At 45.6% G+C, this 25,361-nt stretch overlaps 1 protein-coding gene and 1 long non-coding RNA gene across 2 annotated transcripts in view; both read right to left on the bottom strand.

The window, feature by feature from the left end:
* Nucleotides 1-25,361, bottom strand: part of galntl6 (polypeptide N-acetylgalactosaminyltransferase like 6) — an 821,073-nt gene that overhangs the window by 128,205 nt on the left and 667,507 nt on the right. The gene's annotated exons all lie outside the window — the stretch shown is intronic.
* On the bottom strand, nt 8,748-20,186 carry LOC116971274. The gene is made up of 3 exons (XR_004411458.1): nt 20,151-20,186; nt 17,187-17,193; nt 8,748-8,760 (listed from the first exon to the last, which is right to left on the bottom strand). It is a non-coding gene; the product is annotated as an uncharacterized LOC116971274 (long non-coding RNA).

Raw genomic sequence — 25,361 nt, 5'->3', positions numbered from 1 at the left:
ATCATCTTCTCTGCACTCTTCCCAAAGTCTTGATTTAATGTAGACATTCCTGTTTTACGAAAAAAGGAAGGAAAAAATGTGAAGCTTCAAGAATAAGATACCTCGCTTGGACTGCAAACATTTCTCCCTAGAGATTTTTGTCAGAAGGCAACATCAATAAACCTCTGCTTGAGTTGTAATTTGCTGGCCCACATTTTGTCCTTGCACATTTGACAAAGTGATTTTTCTTTTCCACATCTTTCAATTACACAGCCGTGTCTTAAATCAGACCTAAATGAACTGACACTGAGTCAAATTCATTACTTGAAGTAAAGGAGATACACCACTTGCAGAGCTTCCTGCAGTATTTGTGTATTGGAGTGGCATGGTGGCGCAGTGGTAGAGATGTTGCCTTACAGCACCAGAGACCCGGGTTTGATCCTTACTGTGGGTGCTGTCTGTGTGTGTAATTTGTACGTTCTCCCTGTAACCACGAAGGTTTTCGCCGGGTGGTCCGATTTCCACCCACACTCCAAAGACGTGCAGGACTGTAACCTTTGATAACAAATGTAAATTGACCCTAGCTTGTATACGGGGTGATCATGGTCGGCGCGGACTGGGTGGGCTGAAGGGCCTGTTTCCACGCTGTATCTCTAAACTAGTGCATACTGTCGTTGTGTCCTTGGGCAAGACACTTCACCCACCTTTGCCTGTGTGTGAATGTGTGTGAGTGATTGGTGGTGGTCGGAGGGGCCGTAGGCGCAGATTGGCAGCCACGCTTCCGTCAGTCTGCCCCAGGGCAGCTGTGGCTACAGAAGTAGCTTACCACCACCGAGTGTGACTGAGGAGTGAATGAATAATGCAATGTAAAGTGCCTTGAGTATTAGAAAGGCAATATATAAATCCCATCCATTATTATTATTATTAAACTAAACTAAACTAAACTAAACACAGTGTTTTGAAATCCATTGGCCACAAGATGGAATACATTTACTCACTGCTGCCAATACTGCTTCCATGTCTCTACCCGAGCCGGCTGCCTGCTGCTTTTCCGGGGATACGTCCGTGCCCGGGTGCGGTTAGAAAGGGAATACGCCCTGTCTACGGGCACCCTGAGGGAGTTCCGCGACCGCTGGGCTCCGCAGGATGTAGAATGTATCCTCAATAATGTATCATAATTGTATAATAGTTTACTATGGATATATGTTTGTATTGTATTATGGTGGTGGGCTCTGGCTTGTTTTATTGTAGTGTAAATATTATTTGTTGATAATTGAATACATTTTTTGATTAAAAAAAATAAATAAATACTGCCTCCATGGCAGAGCCCTGATTCAAGTAAAATCCTGTCACCTAGTGTTCTCTGCAGGGGATTTGCACATTGTTTCCGTGACGTTACATCTTTCCCCAACATCCCAAGAGCAAGTTGGTAAGTTAATTGGCCACTGTATATTACCTATTAGTGTGGGAGAAAGGGTCAGAGAGAAATTGATGGACATGTGTTTGGGGTGGCATGGTGATGCTGTGTTGACTTGCTGCTCACAGCACCAGAGACCCGGGTTCAATCCTGACTGTGGGTGCTGTCTGTACGGAGTTTGTAAGTTCTCCCGTAGGTTTCCTCAAGGTGCTCTGGTTTTCTCCCACACTCCAAAGACATGCAGGTTTGTAGGTTAATTGGCTTCGGTAAAAATTATAAACTGTCCCTAGTGTGTAGGATATTGCTAGTGTCAGGTGATCGTTGGTCTGCGTGGACTCGATGGGCCGAACGGCCTGTTTCTGCTCTGTATCTCTAAAGTCTAAAGCCTAAACGTCTAAACTGAAATGTTGCGTTCCAATTTTTATGGTCAGTACCCTTACTGTTATATATTAGCTATGTGCATTGTATATAGCAGGAAAGAACTTCACTGTTCCATTGTCTGCGCATATGACAGTTAGACACCCCTGACTTGACTTTGTACTTGACTTGGTCCTGGCAAGTAGATCAGCCATGATCGAATGGCGAGTTGACTTGATGAGCCGATAGCCTAATATTGATCCTAGAACATAAGGTAAATGAATGGTAGAATCAGAGCAGAGTTTAGTTGAGTTGAGTTTAGTTTACGGATAGAGCATGTAAACAGACCCTTCATCCCACCGAGTCCACGCCAGCCAGCAATCCCTGCACAATAACACTATCCTACACATACTAAGGACAATGTTACAATTTTACCAAGCCAAATAACCTACAAACCTGCACGTTTTTGGAGTGTGGGAGGAAACCGGAGTTCCTGGAGAAAACCCACGTGGTCAAGGGGAGAACGTGCAAACTCCGTACAGACAAGCACCCGTAGTCAGTATCGAACTCGGGTTTCTGGTGCTGTAAGGCAGCATCTCTACCGTTGCACCACCGTGCTGTGCTATGATGGGAACGCAAGGAGAATACAAGACAGTAGACACAAAATGCTGGAGTAATTCAGCGGGCCAGGCAGCATCTCTGGAGAGGAGGAATGGGCGACGTTTCGGGTCAAGACCCTTCTTCAGACTGATGTCGGGGGAGTAGGCTGGACAGAGATAGAATGTAGTCGGAGACAGTAAGACTGGTGGGACAACTGGGAAGGGGGAGGGGATGGCGAGAGAGGGAAAGCAAGGGCTTTTGAAGTTAGATGTCAATGTTCATACCACTGGGCATGACACAGCTACCCAAGTGAAATATGAGGTGCTGTTCCTCCAATTTGTACTGGGCCTCACTCTGACAATGGAGGAGGCCCAGGACAGAAAGGTCAAATTGGGAATGGGAGGGGAAGTTGAAGTGCTGAGCAACCGAGAGATCAGGTAGGTTAAGGTGGACTGAGCGGAGGTGTTCAGCTAAACGATCGCCGAGCCCGCGCTTGATCTCGCCGATATACGGGAGTTGACACCTGGAACAGCGGATCAGTAGATGACATTGGAGAAGGTGCAAGTGGACCTCTGCCTCACCTGAAAAGATTGTCAGGGTTCTTGGATGGAGTCGAGGGGGGTCGTAAAGGGACAGGTGTTGCATCTTCTGCGATTGCAGGGGAAGTACCTGGGGAGGGGGTGGTTTGGGTGGGAAGGAAGGAGTTGACCAGGGAGTTGCAGAGGGAACAGTCTCTGCGGAAAGCAGAAAGGGGTGGAGATGGGAAGATGTGGTCAGTGGTAGGATCCCGTTTGAGGTGGCGAAAATGTTGGAGGATTATATGCTGTATGTGACATGGCTGATGGGGTGGAAGGTGAGGACAAGGGGGACTTGTTACAAATGTGGGGAGGGGGAGCAAGAGCAGAGCGGTGGGATATTGCAGAGACCCTAGTGAGAGCCTCATCTATAATGGAAGGGGGGAACCCACTGTTCCCTAAAGAATGAGGACATTGGCCAGTGTAGCATTAGTGTATGTGGGTGATGGATGACGAGTGAAGGCCAAAGAATCTGACTTGTTATGTGACTCTATTCAATTCCATCATGGAGTGGAAATGTTTGGAGGGATATGGACCAAAGGCGGGCATGAGGGACTAGTGTAGATGGGGCAAGTTGGTCGGTTGGCAAGTTGGCCAGCAGGGCCTGTTTCCACACTGTATGACTCTATGTCTCCCTTCAGCAGCCTTGATTGACTCAATTTTCAGCGCCTTCATTGAGAGTAATTCCAGGCTCATCCCATATTGTAAATGCATCTTTACATCACTTTAATGGACGTAAGTATAAAAATAACTAACTGCTTATGCTGGTTAACATACAATAGGACACAAAGTGCTGGATTAACTCAGCAGGTCAGGCTGCATCTCTGTGGAGAACATGGATAGGTGAAATTTCATGTGGAGTCTAAAGAAGGGTCTCATTCCGAAACGTCACCTCTTTCTTTGGTATAAACCAGCATCTGCAGTTCTTTTCTACCCATCTTGTCTGCTCCACTGCAAAATCTCCCCAAGGTATACCTACTTTGAAGAAGGTCTCCTCCTCTCTCCGATGGGAGTATTGTGAGACCCTCTCTCACTGCTGCCCCTCTGTGATTCCTACTGCTCTACTCTAACTATGACCATGTTTGAACCCGAACATCCTTGTATCCCTTCGTTATCTTCTCTTCCCCAGCCAACAATGAGCCATTGTGGGCTCCACCCTTCCTTGTTCATCTGTTGCCGGCCCTACTTTGTTCTGGCCATTTCCTTACCTCTGGTTCCCTCCCCTCTACTTTCATTCTGAAGAAGGGTCCCGACCCGAAAACGTCACCCATCCTTTTTCTCCAGAGACGCTGCCTGACCCAATGAGTCATTCCAGCACTTTGCGTCTATCTTCTACAGAGATGCTGCCTGGCCCGCTGAGTTACTCCAGCACTTTGTGTCCTTTATTAGAGATATCAGTCGTGTTGAATGAAATAGCTTATTATCTCTGCATATAGCAGAAAGAGAAATGTAGATGATTAACCTACGACCTGACATCTAATTTATTTTCCCATTGAACGGGCAAAGCTGGGGGAGGGGCTGGGAAGTCGTTATCTTTCAGTTCCATTGTGAAAATAAAATGGGTTTTGAATATATAAAAGTAGCATTCACAGAGATGCTGACAGGAGAGTGCCTGCCTGTGTTATCAAAGGCATATTACAGCTTTGTTGGGTGAAAGCTCGGGAGGGGAGGAATAAGGAACATTAAAAAAGAAAGAAGGAAGGCGCGGACAGCTGCTCGTTGCAATAGTCGGTGCAGGTCCGCCGGGGATAATTTACCTTCTTCTATCCTCCCTCGCTCGGTGAGGGAAGAGACGCAGCACAATTTATTATCATTGCGCCCAGGGTATGACAGCGAGATTGTACTCGCTCCCTCTGCACTCCTGGGGGCAATGAAACATTCGAGCTAAACACTGCCATAAAGAGGCTGAAACTGGCTTTGGACTCATCTTACTGCCTCCGCGCCTTGGTATTTGTAACTCCCTTCCCAGCGACTTCATTTACGAGCCCACGAAAGGCAGTAATAGGCGGGAGATTCTCCCTTCACGGCAGAGCAGCGAGCTCACACTGACAAGATCAGAGCGTCAGAGGATTTGCTTTGGTGTGCATGGTAATTAGAGTACGTGTATGTGAATTCGAGTTGAGACACTTACTCAAAGCAGGGTGGAATTTCTATGGAATTTGAAATCTAAGTGAGTGAGATCTAAAAGTTCAGAGCCTGCGGCAGCTCTGGTTGCACAAATCAGGAAATTTGCTCGCACCAACAACACGGGATGAAGGGAGCAGCGTGCAAGAGGAAGGAACGCGATTAACACAGGGACAGCAGAGATTGCAGATGCTGGAAACTGGAGGGAAAAAACCCCCAAGCTGTTTAGTTTAGAGCTACAGTGTGGAAACAGGCCCTTCAGCCCATGCTGACCAGCAATCCCCGTACACTACCACTATCCTAGCGCTAGGGGCAATTTACAATTTTTACCGAAGCCAATTAACCTACAAACCTGTAATGGGCCTGTCCCACTTAGGCAATTTTTTTCGGCGACTGTCATAGGCGTAGCAGGTCACTGAAAAACTGGCGACTGGACCCCCCCCCCCCACTACGACAATGTCTACAACAACCTACCACCTAGTCGACGTCAAGCTACGGCAAGCTACCGACAACCGGCGACCCATTAGGACGTCCTCCTACGACCATGCCTACGACCCTGTCAGCGACAACTGAAGATAACTTAAGACAATTCAGTCGCCGGTACCTGTCGCCGGTTGACGCAGATAGTCGCCAATGGAATTCACCGAAGTCAGCGCCGGTGACAATCGACAACCTACGCCATCCTGGCGACAGCACCTATGTCAGGCTACGATCGTTGCCGTCAAACCCACGGGCGCTGACTGCCACCAAAATGTTTTGAACATTTCAAAATCCAGCAGCGACCAGAAAAATGGTACGACTCTTTGGGTGACTGAGGAGACCATACAGGCGACACCACGGCAAGTCTGGTCACCTATAGTCACCTAAAACATCGCCTAAGGACAGACCCATTAGTCTTTGGAGTGTTGAAGGAAACCGGAGCACCCAGAGGAAACCCACGCGTTGTGTAAGAAGGAATTGTAGATGCTGGTTTAAACCGAAGATAGACACAAAAAACTGGAGTAACTCAGCGGGACAGGCAGCATCTATGAAGAGAAGGAATGGGTGACGTTTCGGGTCGAGACCCTTCTTCAAACTGGTTAGGGATATGGAAAACGAGAGATATAGACAGTGATGTGGAGAGATAAAGAACAATGAATGAAAGATATGCAAAACAGTAATGATGATAAAGGAAACAGGCCATTGTTTGCTGTTTGTTGGGTGAAAATGAGAAGCTGGTGCGACTTGAGTGGGGGAGGGATAGAGAGAGAGGGAATTGCGGGGCTACCTGCAGTGAGAGAAATCAAAACTCATACCACTGGGCTGTAAGCTGCCCAAGCGAAATATGAGATGATGTTCCTCCAAAATGCGTTTAGCCTCACTGACAATGGATGAGACCTTTGACAGAAAGGCCTTTGTAGGAATGGGAAGGAGAATTAAAGTGTCCAGCAACCGGGAGATCAGGTAGGTTCAGGTGGGCTAAGTGAAGGTTTTTCGGCGAAACGATCGCCCAGTCTGCGTTTGGTCTCACCGATGTAAAAGAGTCCACATCATGAACAACGGATACAGTAGATGAGGTTGGAGGAGGTGCAAGTGAACCTCTGCCTAACCTGAAAGGACTGTTGGGGTCCCTGGACAGATTCGAGGGAGTAGGTATAGGGACAGGTGTTGCATCTTCTGCGGTTGCTGGGGAAGGTACCTGGGTAGGGGGTGGTTTGGGTGGGAAGGGATGAGTTAACCAGGGAGTTGCGGAGGGAACGGTCTCTGCGCAAGGCGGAATGGGGTGGTTACAGGGAGAGCGTACAAACTCCATACTGACAGCGTTCATATTCAGGATCAAACCCAGGTGTCTGGTGCTGTAAGGCAGCAACTCTACCACTGTGCCACTGTGCTGCCCTAAAAGCTGCTGTAGTAACTCAGCGGGTCAGTCAGCATTTCTGCAAGACATGGGTAGATGATGATTCTGGTAGGGACCCTTCTTCAGTCTCCCCACCATTGAAGGGTATAGGAGGTACTGCCTCAAAAAGGCAGCCAACCTCAACAAAGGCCCACATTGCCATGGCTACGCTCTCATTTTGCTAATGCAACATCTCCTGATGTAAATTAATTATGGAAACTATACTTAAATGGCTATAGATAACACTGGTGGCAGAATAGTGGCATAATTAGTGGAGGTGCTGCCTCACATCTCTAACGATCCGGGTCCTCCAGTGCTGCCTATGTGGTGTTTGCATTTTCTCCCTGTGACTGTGTGAATTTTCTGCAGATGACCTGGTTCCTTTCTACTTCCCAGAGACATGTTTGGGTTGACAGGTTAATTATCTACTATAAATTGCTTCTGGTCTTAGGTGAGTGATAGAATTTAGGAGCAATTTATGGGAATGTGGGGAGAATAAAAAAATATAGGATCAAAGAAGCATTAGGCATAGAATGTAGAACATTAGAGAGTAGCAACAGACCTTTCGGACCATTAATTATCAATTAATACCAATTAGCCTACAAACCCACACATCTTTGGAGCGTAGGAGGAAACTGTAGCACCCGGAAAAAAATGATACAATCACAGGGGGAATGTACAAACTTCGTACAGACAGCATCCTTAGCCAGGATCGAACCCTGGTCTCTGGCGCTGGACATTGCATTGGACAGGCGCTCCTGGAGGATCCATGCAGGAAGGAGCTGCACATCACAAAATGGAACTACGCCGTGTCGCAGAGACAAAGTGACAGAACCGTAAGGAGAGAGAGAAGGGGGCTCGATGACTACCAACCACCGCCAGTCTCCACTGTCCACGTTGCACCAAGGTGTGTGGATTGTGGATCGGCCTCTACAGGCATCTCAGACCCACAAGTAGACGACCCTATGGAGAGGAGAGGGCAGTCATACTCGTTTCGAGTGGCCGCCGATGATGATGATGATGAAGGCAGCAACTCTACCCCTGCGTAAATGTGCCGCCCTGATCTATATCCTGCTGTATCACTTGACAACTTTCCACATTGCATACTCAACTCCACCAATTTTTGTGTTGACTGTAAATTTGCTATTCAGACATTTGCATCCAAAATGGAATAACAAAAAACTCTAGATGCTGGTTTATACCAAAAAGTAACTCAGCCGATCAGGCAGCATCACTAGAGAACATGGTAGGCAATGTTTCGGGTTGGAACCCTTCTTCACACTGAAAGCTGAGAGTGAATAGGGGCAGTACAGAGGGTGACTGGGTTCAGGCAGGAGAGTTTCGACTGTAGACCGCTGCCTGACCTGCTAAGTTACTCCAGGACCTGATGTCAACATTTGTGTCCAGATAATTTAAGCACATGCACGCTGGCACACACACATACACACACACGTGCACCCACACGTGCACACACACGTACACACACACACGTGCACACGCACACACATACGTGCACACATACGTACACACACACAAGTGCACACACACACACAAAAACATATACACACACACACACTAATGCAAACAACAGAGGTCGCAACACTGATCCATAACATAAGGTCATAAGGAATAGGAGTAGAATTAGGCCATTTGGCCCATCAAGTCTACTCCGCCATTCAATCATGGCTGATCTCTCAGCTTCTAAACCCATTCTCCTGCCTTGTCCCCCTAACCTCTGACACCTGTGTCAAGAATCTATCTATCTCTGCCTTAAAAATATCCACTGACTTGGCCTCCACTTCTGTGGCAAAAATTTCCACAGATTCACCACCCTCTGACTAAATTAATTTCTCCCCATCTCCTTCCTAACAGAACGTCCTTTAATTCTATGACCTCTAGTCCTAGACTCTCCCACTTGTGGAAACATTCTCTCCACATTCACTCTATCTAAGCCTTTCACTATCCAAGTCCCCCCTCATTCTTCTAAACTCCAGTGAGTACAGGCCCAGCGCTGATCATAAGTTAACCTACTCATTCCTGGGATCATTTTTGTAAACCTCCTCTGGACCCTCTCCAGAGCCAGCCAGCATATCCTTCCTCAGATATGGTGCCCAAAATTTCTCACAATATTCCAAATGTGGTCTTACTGGCGTCTTATAGAGCCTCAGAATTACATCCTCGTTTTTATATACAAGCCATCTTGAAATAAATGGCAGCATTGAGTTTGCTTAACTGCTGTTCACAGACTCCAGTACGGGAAACCTACCACTTCACCACCATGATCCTCTGTTCATCTATGACCAAGACAATTTTGCAGCCAACTTACCAATTTATCATGTATCCTATGTGACTTAATCTTCTAGATAAGCTAATGGTCCATGTCAAATGGTTTACTAAAGTCCATGTGGACAACATCCATTGCCCCACCCTCTTTAGTCTTCTTTGTCATTTCCTCAGAAAATTCACTCAAATTAGCGCAACGGGACCTCCTCACATAAAACCTCCTCATAGTAGGAGACACAAGAGACTGCAGATACTGGAATCTTGAGTAAAATACAAACTGCTGGAGGAACACAGCGGGTCGGGCAGCCTCTGGGGAGTAAAATGGACAGACGGCGTTTCGAGTTGTGTCACCTATTTGTTTCCCTCCACAGATGCTGCCCGGCCCACTGAGTTGCTGCACCAGTTTGTTTTGTATTCTTCGTCAGTCCAATTGTGAGTAAATTGATAGCTAACATGGACTGGGCAGGACACAGGGCTTATTCCCGTGCTGCAGTACTCTATACATAATTGAAGGTCTTTTTTAATGTAAGACGGTACCTCTTTTCTCATCTCCTTCTATCTGTGTATTCTCCTCCACCCTAGAACACATTAAAGATTGGAAATGAAGAGATTATTGTTTAATTATAAAGGACTGAAAAGTGTTGGTGTTCAGAAAGGCCTTAATGTCCTTGTTCATCGATCAATGAAAATAAACATTGAGGGTCATCAAGTAATTATAAAAGCAAATAGTAAGACAGCCTTTATTGCAAGATGATTTGAGCACCAGAGTAGAGATGACTTGCTACAGTCATATAGAGGCCTGGTGATATTGTATCTGGATTTCTGTCATTCAGTCTGTGCTCCCTATCTCAACAAGATTATGTTGTGATGGATGAATTACAGAGAAGGTTCACTGGGTTGACCCCCAGGGTTGGTGGACATATTGCATGGGGAGCAACTAATCATCGTGGGTTTATATCTCGCCAGGGATTTGGTGAACGAGACGTGATCTCTTTGAAATACACAGAATTCTTACAGGGCTTAAAAAGATAATTGAGGAACCGCTGAATTTGCTGGTTGGAAAAATTAAAACCAGGTGTCACAATCACAAAAATAACGGGTCAGTTATTCAAGAATGAGATGAGAATATATTACTGCAATGAATCTTTGGGAGTTCTCAAACCCGACAGCTCAGTCAAGAGTCAAGAGTGTTAGTGTTTTATTATTATATGTCTTGGAACGGAACAATGAAATTCTTACTTGCAGCAGCACAGCAGAATATGTAAACTTAATACTCAGTTAAGCACCATAATAACAAAAAATATATGTTCAATAAAAAGTTCAGTATAAAAAAGCTCAGTTTATTATTCAGTAACTTTGCATTATTATTGTTTATTGTTGTATTATTATTAGTAACTATTATTATTGTATTATTATCTGTTATATATATATATTACTAGACTAAGTGGGACCCGTTGGGTCCCAGCATCACACAGGAGGGCTGGTCATCCAACGCAATATTCCACCTCTCCACCAATTCTAATATTGGTGGCCAGTTGGGGGGGAGGGGCTTTCTGGAGCGCTAGTATGGGTGTTGTGGGCTGAAGGGACTGGTTTCCAGAGGGCTAGTATGCAAATTGTGCGCCAAATGGATTCTTGGGCTGGCGTCTCAGTCAATCAAGCCTGTTGTGCTGGCAACTCACTCACGGCTGGTGGGCTGGTAGTTGACTCACGGCTAATCCTTGAAATTCTATTTCAAGCAGGGTATAAGGCCAACAAATTCAAGTGCAGTTGCTTACCAATTCTAGCAGGGTGCAAGGCCACCAAATTCAAGTGCAGTTTCCTACCATTTGAAGTAGGGTGCAAAGCCACTAAAGACAGCGAATCGTGACCTCTCCCTCCTCCATCTTGCAGAGACTGAGCCACACCCACATTTCTGGGTTTTATAACCCCTCCCCCCCACTGGAAAAGGTGTGGCTTTCATGGAGTGATTGACAGGAGAGATTCTCAACATTTAAAAAAAAACTAATAACACTTATTTTTCATTGATTGGAAGAATTCTCTGCACCTGCTCAGCGGAGGGGGACTGAGTAAGATAGCCAAAAATCACAGCCGTAAGTGGTAGCGTTTTATCTAAAATCAATATACAGTGCAAACAGGAAGTAAGTGCATTTACAGTAGTGCCTTTTAACTTCAAGCCAAAGCACCCAAGCCGCCATTTGCAGTTAGTGCCTTTCAACTTCATGCCACCATTTGCAGTAAGTGGTGCCTTTCAACTTCAAGCCAATGCACCCACACCACCATTTGCAGTAAGTAATGCCTTTTAACTTCAAGCCAATGCACCCAAGCCACCATTTATAGTAAGTAATGCCTTTTAACTTCAAGCCATTGCATCCAAGCCACCATTTGCAGTAAGTAGTGGCTTTCAACTTCAAACCACACCCAAGCCACCATTTGCAGTAATAGTGCCTTTCAACTTCAAACCAAAGCTCCCAAGCCACCACTTGCAGTAAGTAGTGCCTTTCAACTTCATGCCACCATTTGCAGTGCCTTTCAACTTAATGCCAAAGCACCCAAGCTACAAATTGCAGTAAGTAGTGCCTTTCAACTTAAAGCCAAAGCACCCAAGCCACCATTTGCAGTAAGTAGTGCCTTTCAACTTCAAGCCACAATTTGCAGTAAGTAGTGCCTTTCAACTTCAAGCCAATGCACCCATGCCCCCATTTGCAGTAAGTAATGCATTTTAACTTCAAACCATTGCACCCAAGCCACCATCTGCAGTAAGTAGTGCCTTTCAACTTCAAGCCACACCCAAGCCACCATTTTCAGTAAGTAGTGCCTTTCAACTTCAAGCCACACCCAAGCCATCATTTGCAGTAAGTAGTGCCTTTCAACTTCAAGTCAAAGCAACCAAGCCACCATTTGCAGTAATTAGTGCCTTTCAACTTCAAGCCAAAGCAATCAATCCACCATTTGCAGTAAGTAGTGCCTTTCAACTTCATGCCACCATTTGCAGTAAGTGGTGTCTTTCAACTTCAAGCCACACCCAAGCCACCATTTGCAGTAAGTAGTGCCTTTCAACTTCAAGCCAAAGCAACCAAGCCACCATTTGCAGTAAGTAGTGCCTTTCAACTTCAAGCCAAAGCAACCAACCCACCATTTGCAGTAATAGTGCCTTTCAACTTCAAGCCAAAGCTCCCAAGCCACCATTTGCAGTAAGTAGTGCCTTTCAATTCAAGCCAAAGCTCCCATGCCACCATTTGCAGTAAGTAGTGCCTTTCAACTTCAAGCCAAAGCAACCAATCCACCATTTGCAGTAAGTAGTGCCTTTCAACTTCATGCCACCATTTGCAGTAAGTGGTGTCTTTCAACTTCAAGCCAAACCCAAGCCACCATTTGCAGTAAGTAGTGCCTTTCAACTTCAAGCCAAAGCAACCAAGCCACCATTTGCAGTAATAGTGCCTTTCAACTCAAGCCAAAGCTCCCAAGCCACCATTTGCAGTAAGTAGTGCCTTTCAACTTCAAGTCAAAGCTCCCAAGCCACCATTTGCAGTAAGTAGTGCCTTTCAACTTCAAGCCAAAGCAACCAAGCCACCATTTGCAGTAAGTAGTGCCTTTCAACTTCAAGCCAAAGCAACCAAGCCACCATTTGCAGTAAGTAGTGCCTTTCAACTTCAAGACACACCCAAGCCAAGCCAACCAGGAGAGGGGCGCTTTCTGTTGCGCTAGTATGAACCATTTTAGAACCAATAGACATTTTTTTTTACAAGCTTTAGGACCAATAGAGACACTTTTTGCAAGCTTTAGAACCAATAGACATTTTTTTGCAAGCTTTAGAAACAATAGACATTTTTTTGCAAGCTTTAGAACCAATAGACACATTCTGCAAGCATTTTAGAACCACTAAGGGCACTTACATTTGAGTAGACATGTGTTCAGTGTTATTCACAGCTCAGAGAAACGTGACCCTCTGCCTTCCTCCATCTTGAAGAGACTGTGTGGCACACCACTTCCTGGTTTTATAGTCCCTCCCCCTGCCGCCAGCGGGGGCAGCAGAGAGAATGGGGAATTTTGTAAAAACATTAATATCTCTGTCATTTTTAATCGACGGGAAAAATCCTCGGCACACATGCGGCGGAGAGGGGCTCTGAGCAAGGTGACCAAAAATGACAGCCGTAGGTGGCGGCGTTCTCTCGGAAATCGCAGCACAGATCGCCAAAACCGGTCAAGAACAGATTTTTAGTAATATAGATAGATTGTCTGTTATATATATATATATATATATATGTGTTATATATATATATGTTCTCGCTGAGAGCATTCAACACAAAGATTGGCTGAATTTTAGACAGAATCAAAGTTTGGAGAGTTAGTGCCTGAAAGTGGTACTGAATTTACAGATCATTTGCAGCCTTATTTAAAAAATAATAATTTCAACAATAAACTTTATTCAGAATAGAAATAATATATACAAAGCAAGAACATAGTGCAGAGTTCTTTTCATTCGTGTTGATCAGCCGACCCATTCAGTGTTGCTGGTTCTATACATACCGGTATTAGCATGTTTCATTTTGTACATAGCACCATTGCCAGTTTTGTGACCTACTAGGATGATACACCATTCTGTAGTTTGAGTAGTCTCCCCCATTGAACTCAGCCTCAATGTCCAGCATGGGTCCATCACGGGTACTGACTGCCCCACCATCGAAGGGATCTACAATAGTCGCTGCCTCTGAAAGGCAGCCAGCTTCATCAGAGACCCACACCACCCTGGCCACGCTCTCATTTCACTCCATTTCAGAAAGAATGGAGCCCAAAAACTGTAGCGTTCAGGTTTAGGAGCAGCTTCTTCCCTACAACCATCAGGCTATTAAACACTACAACCTCCAACTACGCTCAGAACTACTTAGACTTTACTGATATATAAAACATAATGGTTATGCCGCGGTAAGTAAAAAATTTATTGTTCTGTTTTGGGACATAGGACAATAAAATACTCTTGATTTGGAAGAATCCTAGAATGTGGTCTTCCCCCACAGAGCTTTGCCGTTGGCTGCACCGGGGATCAGTGCATCCCTTGGTACGTATTCCTGAAGTCTCGAATGGGCCAGACCAAAGAGCGTCTTTCACCAAGTTGATGATCTTCCAGCAGCACTTGATACCTGTCTCTGCGTGTATCCCTGCATGTGTATCTTGTGGGCTGTGCCCACAGTTCTCTGCAATTGCTTGCGGTCTTGGACGTAGCTGTTTCCGAACCATGCTGTGATGCATCCCGATAAAATGCTTTCTCCGGCGCATCTGTAGAAGTTGAATAATTTGCTCCACTATCTCTGATGTTCCTCTGCTTCTATGCTGTACAGTTCATGTGCTCAGTATCCAGTGGTCACATTCATTTATTCACATGGAGCATGGGGGAGAATTCAACTCCAGGCCCCAGAGCGTGCTGTCAACACGGAGGCTGGGCAATAAATCATCCTGAATATCATGAATCAGTACCTCCGAACTGAAGAGTCAGCAGATAAGGTGGAACTTCTATGTTTCATGGGATTATATATCACTTCGACATTAACTCTGGGTCATCACTCTAACAATGTATCAGGTCCCCTGGGCAGAGAAGTCCGATCAGACACACGAATCACACAAAGTAACCCCCGACCACATCTATTTTTGCCGCAGCATAAAAGTGAAACGAAATATGTCGCAGATTGCTGTTACCTCAGAAGCCAAAAGATTGTTGCAACCATTATGGGGATGATGCCCGGTCTTGAGGATCTGAGCTACAGGGAGAGGTTGAGCAGGCTAGTCCCACCTGCCTGCATTTGGCCCATATTCCTCTACATCTATCCTACCCATGGTCCTGTCTAAATGTTTCTTAAACGTTGCGATTGTACCTGCCTCAACAACCTCCTCTGGCAGCTCATTCCATACACCCACCACCTTGTGTGTAAAACAGTTATCCCTCTGGTTCCTATTAAATCTTTCCCTCCTCACCTGAAACTTATGTCCTCTCGTTCTCGATTCCCCTACTCTGGGCAAGAAACTCTGGCGTTTACCGGATCTATTCCTCTCATGATTCTGTCCACCTCTATAAGGTCACCCCTCAAACTCCTGTGCTCCACGGAATAGAGTCCTAGCCTGCTCAACCTCTTCCTATAGCTCAGGCCATCGAGTCCTGGCAACATCAAGTGTTCTTATTGACAAGGTGGTGTAGGTCTGACTCTCATGCAAATGAAATGGTGTCCTCTGTAGAATAGTTTCTCCTGTACACAAATTGCAGAGTCTAGATTTTCTTGTGGTCCAAACAAGCAGGTAAAATGTTACCAGGATTAGGCAGAGCTGACACGGTCCTGAAACAATGGGCGGCACAGTGGTGCAGCGGTAGAGTTTCAGCCTTACAGCCAGAGACCAGGGTTCTATCCTGACTATGTGCGCTGTCTGCACAGTTTGTACGTTCTCCCTGTGACAATGTGGGTTTTCCCCGGGTGCTTCGGTTTCCTCCCACACTCCAAAGACATGCAGGTGTGTCGGTGAATTGGCTTTGGTAAGTTGTAAAATTGTCCCTAGTGTGTAGGATAGTGCTTGTGTACGGAGTGATTGCTGTTTTGCACAGACTCGGTGGGCCGAAGGGCCTGTTTCTGCGCTGCATCACTAACGCCTAAAGTCCAAAGACATTACAATCAGATCAGCAAAGGTCTCATGGAGTGTAAGAGCAGGCTTGAGAGATTGAATAGCCCGCTCTTGACCCTCATTCAAACATTTGTTAAACAGGATAAAACTTAACTTCTCAACTAACAATGGCAAATAAAGCTTGGCAAGTAGTTTCCCCTTTGTAGGAAGAGTTCTGACAGGGAGTAAATTAAACCTGCGATCAGTAAGTTGCTGCCAGAAGATGTTGACTGCTCACATTGAACAAGTGAAGCACTTGCTGAGGAACGAAAGGCTATACCTGAAAGACAGTGGAGTTTCAGGCAGCCTTCACCCTCAAGTCACCACAGACACCACTTGATTATATCACTGCGTGCACCTCATACAAAGTAATCAGGAGGCACTTTCCGCATGAGCCTTTCATCATTCCACTGCTCTGAACTATGTGGACTATTATTGTTAGTGCATTATTATTGTTTGTTTTTTATGTGTGTGAATGTGTATATATGTATGTGTGTGTATATGCGTGTGTGCGTATATATGTGAATGTATATATATATGTGTGTCTGTATGTGTATATATATATATATATGTGTGTGTGTGTGTGTGTGTGTGTGTGTGTATATATATATGTGTATATGTGTGTGTATATGTATGTGTATGCGTGTGTGTGTATATATATATATATGTGTATGTGCATGTGTGGGTATGTGTACACTGTATATACACACATTTAACATAAACACTCTTCATTCTTGACGTGGAGTATAATGACCACAAATCACACAGAGCATGAAGAGGTTGTAGGATTTCAGAGGCTTTTAGATAGGCACAAAGGTATGCCAGGAATGGAGGAGAATGGATCATGCGCAGGCAGAGAGGATTAGTTTATCTTGGTATCATATTTGTGCCGGATATTATGGCATGAAGGATCTGTTGCTGTGCTGTACTGTACGTTCTATGTCAACGGCACAGTGGTGCAGCGGTAGAGTTTCTGCTTTACAGCGCCAGAGACTCGGGTTCGATCTGGACTACGGGTGCTGTCAGTACGGAGTTTGTACGTTCTCCCTGTGACCACGTGGGCTTTCTCCAGGTGCTCCGGTTTCCTCCCACATTCCAAAGACGTGCAGGTTTGTAGGTTAATTGGCTGCTCTAAATTGTTCCTTGTGAGTAGGATAGAACTGGTGTGCGGGTGATCACGGGTCGACAAGGACTCGGTGGGCTGAAGGGCCAGTTTTCATGCTGTATCTCCACAGAAAGCTCCTTGTAGGTTTCCCAATTAGAGTATGTTTAAATAAGAATCAACCTACTGTGCCTACTTTGCAAGGCAGATTTACAAGACTTGCATAACCTCTGGCCTCTGGGATAATGTGCTTCTAATTCACTTGATATGTGCAGGTGGTGCACTTTATAATATCCTAATTAAGAAGTAATTTGTATTTAGTGAAGCACCTTATTAGACCTTCATAATATCCAAAAGCACTTACAACCCAATGAAATCTGAAGTACAAGCAATTTTACTAGGACAACATAGCAAGCAGTGAGATGCCACAGATAACAACTTAAATAAAGAGTTGGCTTTGTTCTACTGATGTTGATGAATGGGAAAAAGAACTAAAAGTATTCCTTTATCTACTTCAAAAACCGCTGTGGTTTTTCACACAGTAACTTTGTCGCGCAAGATTTATTTCCCCTTCCTATCTCTGTAACATTCTCTCCAAACCTGAGACATCTTTTCACTTTACCCTTTCTGTGTTTTTGGTGTGTGGAGTCACACAGCATGGAAACAGGCCCGTCGGCCCACCAATTGCAATGCACTTGACAAAATGGTCACCCCATTGTGTTACGATAAGCACAGCAACCCCTTTCTCAAGGGGTCCATGGTGGACATAGCGGTCTGGACTGGTGGGAAGCCGAGTCAACAGCTATAAAAGATATCCAGCTTTTGTTTAGGTTAAGCTTAGTTCAGAGCTACAGCATGGAAACAGGCCCTTCGGCCCACCGAGTCTGTTCCGTCCAGCGATCACCCCATACACTATCCTACACACTAGGGACAATTTCCTTGCTCCTTAACCTTTTGGGAATCCTGCACCAGCACTCCCAAGTCCCTTTGCACCTCCGATTTCTGAATTCTCTTCCCGTTTAGAAAATAGTTCAACGTCTTTATGCCTAATACCAAAATACATGACTACACACTTTTGCTTCACTGTATTCATCTGCCACTTATCAGCCCACTCTCTCAACCTGTCCAAGTCCTTCTGCAGAGTCCCTGCTTTCTCTACGCTTCCTGGCCCTCCACCTATCTCCGTATCATCTGCAAACTTGACCACAAAGCCTTCAATTCCTTCATCCAAATCATTGATATACACCATGAAGAGTGGCGGCCCCAGCACCGACTAAATGCTAGCATTGCGTTTGCCTTCCTCAATTACCTGTTTCCACAGCAGATGATCAAAACTGGCCTCAGTAGACCTGTGCTTGCTGCTTCTACACAGCGAGAGACCAGAATCACTTAACAAAGAAATAAGATGCACAATCCTCGGTCACATTGATTACTTCCTGCAGTGCGATAAATACCAGCCTCACCAAGTCCAGAAAACTGAGTAAATTTAGTTTCGATGAGACAAAGTGCAAGAGAGATTTCCCCTGGGTGAAACCAACATTATCTTCGCAATTCATTCTCAGGCTGAACAACTTCCCCAGTGCTTTGAACCTGTGCTCTGCAGGTTTAATTAATAAATTATTTTCAGAAGTTAGGGGAAAATGATACATACTCTTCAAATGTAATTTAAAATTCATTAACTGAACATCTTCACCTTCCCATTGAGGCTCAGTGTGTGTTTATAAGCTGTGCATGTTTGTTATCCTAAGAGGTGGCCTGATGGAGGTACATAAGATGCATAGATAGGGTCGATAGACAGAACTTTTCCCCCATGACAGAGGTATCAAAAACAAGAAAGCATAGCTTCATGGTGAGGGGAAGTAATATATATTGGGGATCTGTGAGGAAAGTTTTTTTTTACACTTAAAGCGGTTGATGTATTTGATAGAGAGGCCACCAGCAAGGCCACCAGCATAACCAAGGACCAGTCTCATCCCGGTCACTCCCTCTTCTCCCCTCTCCCATCAGGCAAGAGGTGATGATGTGTGAATATGCACACCTCTAGATTCTGGGACAGTTTCTTCACAGCTGTAATCAGGTAACCAAACGGTCCTCTCATCAGCTAGAGAGTGGTCCTGACCTCCCATCTACCTCATTGGAGACATTTGAACTATCTTTGATCAGATTTTACTGGACATCAGGGTTATTATATCTTGCACTAAATGTTGTACCCATTATCCTTTATCTGTGCTGCATGGATGGCCTTATCATATATATGTATAGTCTTCTTTGATTAAATAGCATACAAACAAAAGCTTTGCATTGTACGTCGGTACAGGTGACAATAGTGAACTAAACTAAAACTATCTGCAACATGCTGCTCGAGGAGGTGATGGAGGCAGATACAATTATTACCCTGAAGAAGATTTGCGAAAGATACTTAAATAAGCAAGGCATACAGGGATACAGTCATAATCTCCAGCCCACCATCGAAGAGATCTACAAAAGTTGCAGCATCAAAAAGGCATTCAGCTTCATTAGGGACCCGCACCACCCTGGCCACACTCTCATTTCACGGCCATCGGGGTGAAGGTATGGGAGCCTGAAAACCATAACGTCCAGGTTCAGGAACAGCTTCTTTCCTACAGCCACCTGGCCATTCAACATTACAACCTCCAAATAAGCTCTGAACTACATAGACGTGGGGGCATTGCTTTTGTGTTGCACTATTATTGTTTATATATATATATAACAGAGTACTATATTTACATATCTGTTGTGCTGTTGCAAGTAAGAATTTCATTGTTCCATTTTGGGGCAAATGGCAATAAAACACTTTTGACTCTTGACTTGGAAAATAGGTCAGCAGAGCCAGAGTGGGCTGAAGGGCCATGTTATGTGTTCCATGTTCAGTATGGATGTGGCGGACTGCATGGCCTATTTCTGTTCTCTACAACTCTGTGACTCTGTAATTAAGGCAACGTTTATGCAATAGCCATGAAGAGTATTCCCAGACATAGTCATATTGTATTAGGCTTGTGATTTCATGCAGAACATTGGCCGAGTGTGCCTGTCAACCCAGTACAGACCACTGGGCACTGCTGTGTGGAAGTTAATAGAAACATCGAAAATAGGTGCAGGAGTAGGCCATTCGGCCCTTCGAGCCAGCACGGCCATTCTGTATGATCATGGCAGATCATCCAAAAGCAGTACTAAAGAAATCCTTCCTCATCTTCATTTTAAAGGTACATTTTATTCTGAGACTATGGCATCTATGGAATTAATTGCCGCAGAAGGCTGTGGAGGCCAAGTCAATGCATATTTTTATGGACAGATTCCTGATTAGTACAGGTGTCAGGGGAGAAGGCAGGAGAATGGGGCTGAGGGGGAAAGATAGATCAGCCATGATTAAATGTCGGAGTAGACTTGATGGGCTGAATAATCTAATTCTGCTCCAATGAATTATGAATTTATGAACAGGTCAGTTAATCCCCGCACCACATCTGTCATGAAAATTCTCTCATTCCAAGAGCACTCATACACTACCCTGCTCCCAACCCCTCCCCACTCCATAACGTGGCTCAGTGGCTCAGCGAGTAGAGTTGCTCTCTCACGGCGACAAAGACCCAGATTTGATTCTGGCCTTGGGTGTCCATGTGGAGTTTGTACGATGTCCCTGCGGCCTCGCGGGTTTTCTCCGGATTTCCTCTGGTTTCCTCCCACACCGCAAAGACATGCAGGTTCGTAGGTTAAAATTGGACTCTATAAATTGACCATAATGTGTACAGAGTGGCCAAGAAAGTGGGATGACATAGAACTAGTGTGTGGGTGATTAATGGTCGGTATGGACTCGGTGGACCGAAGGGCCTACTTCCACGGTTTATCTCTCAATCAAAAGTGCTCCATTTCTGCTATGTTGAAAATATGGTGATTCTGATAGAGGTCTCTGGATATGAAGGAAGCCACTTGCCTTTATTTGTGGTAATGTAAGTCCCAAAGTTCCATGTGAACACAAGTCTCAATTCAATTGGGATACTTGTCTTTATGATGAGGGGAGGTTCATTCTTAAAATTATATCACATAATATCACATTAGTGTGGTAACACCTGGTGGTCATGCCACTTACTGATTGAACCCTCATTACCAGAAATGGAACGGTCACGTGACAGCGTTTGGCAGAGAGAACAACATCAGTTAACGGGTGTGTCCGACAACAACAGCAAAAACTTAGCTCGAGATCGCGAGCCAACAACCTCGTTCAGCAGCAATGACTTTATGTTAGAGTGTACCAAACTCGCATGTATGCCAAAACTGTAATCTAAACCAAACTAAAGCTCTGATCTTGTTTTCTTCCGGTTTGCACGGTCATTCTATTTGCGCAAAAAATGTACGCGATAGCGCTACGATTTTTCGCCAGCTTACTCACCGTTCTCCTGTGCACCAAGTTTCGTTCTGATCGGTGGTCTAATGTAAAAGTTAGCAAGGTTTCAAAATCTTAAAAACCGCGCATGCGCAGATCAATGTCTTCTCCTGCCGTTCAGCGCCGTGTGGATTGGTCTTTCCTCCTGTCGTTCCGCGGGATGGTCCGCCCCTTCCTGCTCCATCGCGTCTTTACTGGAGCTGAGGATGGCCGGCTGATGTCTCCAACCGAACACAATTTTCGGAGGGACCGGAAGCGTCCCGTCCCGGCCCAACCTGGCTTGGCCTGGCCCTGCCCAGCCCAGCTAAGCCCGGCACGGAGTCGGAGATGTCGCCGATGTCTCCAGACGGAAAGCGGAGACTCTGTTTTCGGCGGAGAACGCCAGCGACCAGCGCCCTCTGTGAGTCCCCATCACACCACCGTCACCTTCAGCCCCTTCCCCTCTGGTCCCTCTCACAGGCTCTTGCTCCCTCCCCCGTGATACGGGGGAGGGAGCAGGAGTTAGGCCAGGGCAGCATTAGGCCAGGGTAGCGTTAGGCCAGGGCAGTGTTATGCCACGGCAGGGGTAGGCCACGGCAGTGCTCCCCCCCCACCGGCCCCAGGATACTCCTCTCCAGAAGCCGTCCCTGTCCCCCGGATACTGAACGCTCCTGCCGCCCCCCACCTGAAGCTGTCCCCGTCCTTAGCTGAAGTCCATTTGGCCCACAACACCCGTACTAGCCCAATAATAGTCCATTCGGTCCACAATGTCCTTCCTATTAGCCCTCCGGAAACCTTCTGGCCCACAACACCTGTACTAGCTCAATAAAAGTCCTTTTGGCCCATAATATCCATACTAGCCCTCTGGAAACCAGTCTCTTCAGACCACAACACCTGTACTAGCCCTCCAGAAATCTCCAGGGTTGCATTGGGGAACCAAGCCTCTGTTGTGACAGGGACCCAACAGGTCCCACTTAGTCTAGTGTCTTAATAAAAACAATGATTGTACACGACGTTCGGACTCTCTACATTGACTCTCTACATTAGTTTGCTTTCTGGTAGAGTCCAACAATGTGTCTGGGTACAGCTGGCCACAGCATCTTGTTCTATGCTGCCCGAGCATTTTGTGTCTAGTTTTTAGTTTAGTTTAGTTTAGAGATATAGCATGAACAGGCACTTCGGCCCACCGAGTCCGCGCTGACCAACGAGCCCTGCACGCAGGGTTCTCGCAGAGTAACTAGCTGCCTGTGGTCCTAAAGAGACAGTGGTGTCTGATTATCGTGGGTCCGCTCCATCCCCAATGACCAAAATCCGTTATTAAGAGGTCCGTAATAATGAGAATAGATTGTGCACCCCCAAATGACACCTCTCCATGTTCTCCAGAGATATTGCCTGATCCACTGTGTTCGTACAGCACATTGCGTTTTTTTTTTGTAAACCGACATCTGCAGTACATCAAAACTACATAGAATTCAAAGGAAAGGTTTTATTTTTCACATCTCGGAGTAGAAAGCAACAAATTCTTCAAAGGTGCTGCATGAGAACTTAAGGGAAAAGAAAGAGATATCTGAGCAAGGCTCCAATTGTACATCTGAAGGCAGGCATTTAGAGATTTTAGTTTAGTTTTAGATTTAGAGATACAGAACAGAAATAGGCCCTTTGGCCCACAGAGACCAGCGATCTCCCCGTACATTATCCTACACACTAGTGGCAATTTACAATCTTAACCAAAGCCAATTAACCGACAAACCTGTGCTTCTTTGGCAAGTGGGAGGAAACCGGAGATCCCGGCGAAACCCACACGGTCACGGGGAGAACGTGCAAACTCCGTGCAGACGGCACCCGTAGCCAGTCTCTGGTGCTGTGAGGCAGCAACTCTACCGCTGTGCCACCGTGCTGCCCTGATGACTATGCTTTCTAAACAGTGAAACACTGCCCCATAATGAAGGCAGACGGCTTACTGGAATTAAATAATAGGTATATTGTGCCAGTTATTAAGGGCTTTGAAATGATTGCCTTCAAGAAGTCAGTGTACAGAAAGAAATAATTGCATCTATTTACAATCCATTGCTGCAGGAAGAGATGAAATGATAATGGATTGGGCAGGCAATTTGTCCCTTGATAATTGCTAAGTAGTTTGAATCTATCAATCTTCACCAAATGTAAGTCTCACTCCCTGAAGAGAATGTTTAAACTAATGTAGATGGCAGAGGACATACTTAAAGTAACTCACCCAGATTAAAATCCTAGTCAGTTATGAATACAAGAGTTTTTTTAAATTCTGGAGATATATTTTTACATTGGTTGGTCAGATGCAAGCATGTGTCTAGAGATTATGTTAGATAGAGCTCTAGGGGCTAGTGAAATCAATGGATATGGGGAGAAGGCAGGCACGGGTTACTGATTGTGGATGATCAGCCATGATCACAATGAATGGTGGTGCTGGCTCGAAGGGTTGAATGGCCTCCTCCTGCACCTATTTTCTATGTTTCTATGTTTTAATCCAAACTCAAGGTGGGCACAGTGATGCAGCAGCAGAGTTGCTGCCTTACAGCGCCAGGGACATAGGTTCCATCCTGACCACGGGTGCTGTCTGTACGGAGTTTTACATTCTCCCCGTGACCACGTGGGTTTTCTCCGGGTGCTCCAGTATCCTCTCATACACCAAAGACGTACAGGTTTGTAGGCTAGTTGGCTTCGCTAAAGATTGTAAATTATAACTAGTATGCAGGATAGTGCAAGTGTATCGCTGGTCGGCATGGACTCGGTGGACCGAAGGGCCTGTTTCCACACTGTGTGTCTAAAGCCTAAAGTAAAGTCTAATGAGTCAAGCAACATATCCCAGTATGTGGCAGCAGTGAGGCAGTGCTACATTGTGGGAGTTGCTGTCTGCACGTTGAGTAGTCAGTCAGGTTTTATCTGCTCCTGCGGGTATGTTAAAAGGATCCGGCAACATTCTGCTGGTCTTCTCCAACTGCCCATGAATCGTATCTTGCTAGACCATTTGAGAGCAAAATAAAATCACCCCGATTGTTACACGTCTAAAGTTACATGTACACCTGACCAGTAAAGATGGTAGATTTCCCTCGTGATAAGGAAGCGAAGCAGTGAAGAGTAAATAAGGCACAGTGGCACAGCTGGTTGTGCAGCTGCCTTACTGCACCAGAGACCCTGGTTCGATCCATATCTCGGACGCTGTCTGCGTGGAGTTTGTATGTTCTCCCTGTGACCCTGTGCTTCCTCCTGGTGCCCCAATTTCCGCCCACATCCCAAAGACGCATGGGTTTATAGGTTAACTGGCTTGCATAAAATTGCCCCCAGCATGTAGGGAGTGTGTGCAATAAATGGTTTAATATGTAAATAAAATGAACAGGTGATCAGTGGTCAGCATGGACTCGGTGGACCGAAGAGCTGTTTCCATGCTGTATCTCTCAACTAAACTAAAGTAAACATCTACAAATACTTTTTCCAAGGTTAGGGGTATCAAAAACAAGAAGGCGTAGGTTGAAGATGAGTGGAGGTTGTTTTTAGATGAGGTTGATGGCAGGTCAGGACCTCTCTCTTGTTGGTGGTAGGATGGTTAAAGGGCCTGTCCCACTGTACGAGGTAATTCAAGAGTTCTCCCGAGTTTCCCCTGATTCGAACTCGTAGAATTATGGTAATAGCCATTCGTAAGTACTCGGGGCTCTCGTGGACATTTTTCACAGTGCTGAAAAAGCTTCACAAGTTACTGGGTTTCCTGAGTACCTGCCGTTAGCATTACGAGCCGCTACGGGACATCCACGAGCTCCGACTTAGCCGCTACGTGCATTCTACGTACTTAACACGAGTCTGATTTTTTTTAAACTCGTGAGAGCTCTTGAATTACCTCGTACAGTGGGACAGGCCCTTTAGTTACCTGATAACAGCTGGGAAGAAACTGTTCCTGAATCTGGAGGTGTGCGTTTTCACACATCTGTACCTCTTGCCTGATTGGAGAGGGGAGAAGAGGGAGTGGCCGGGGTTAGACTGGTCCTTGATTATGC

Source organism: Amblyraja radiata, chromosome 3 (assembly GCF_010909765.2).
Source record: "Amblyraja radiata isolate CabotCenter1 chromosome 3, sAmbRad1.1.pri, whole genome shotgun sequence".
NCBI classification, from domain to species: Eukaryota; Metazoa; Chordata; class Chondrichthyes; order Rajiformes; family Rajidae; genus Amblyraja; species Amblyraja radiata.
Note: the sequence above shows the minus strand (reverse complement) of the source record. Positions and strands in the feature narration are given on the sequence as shown.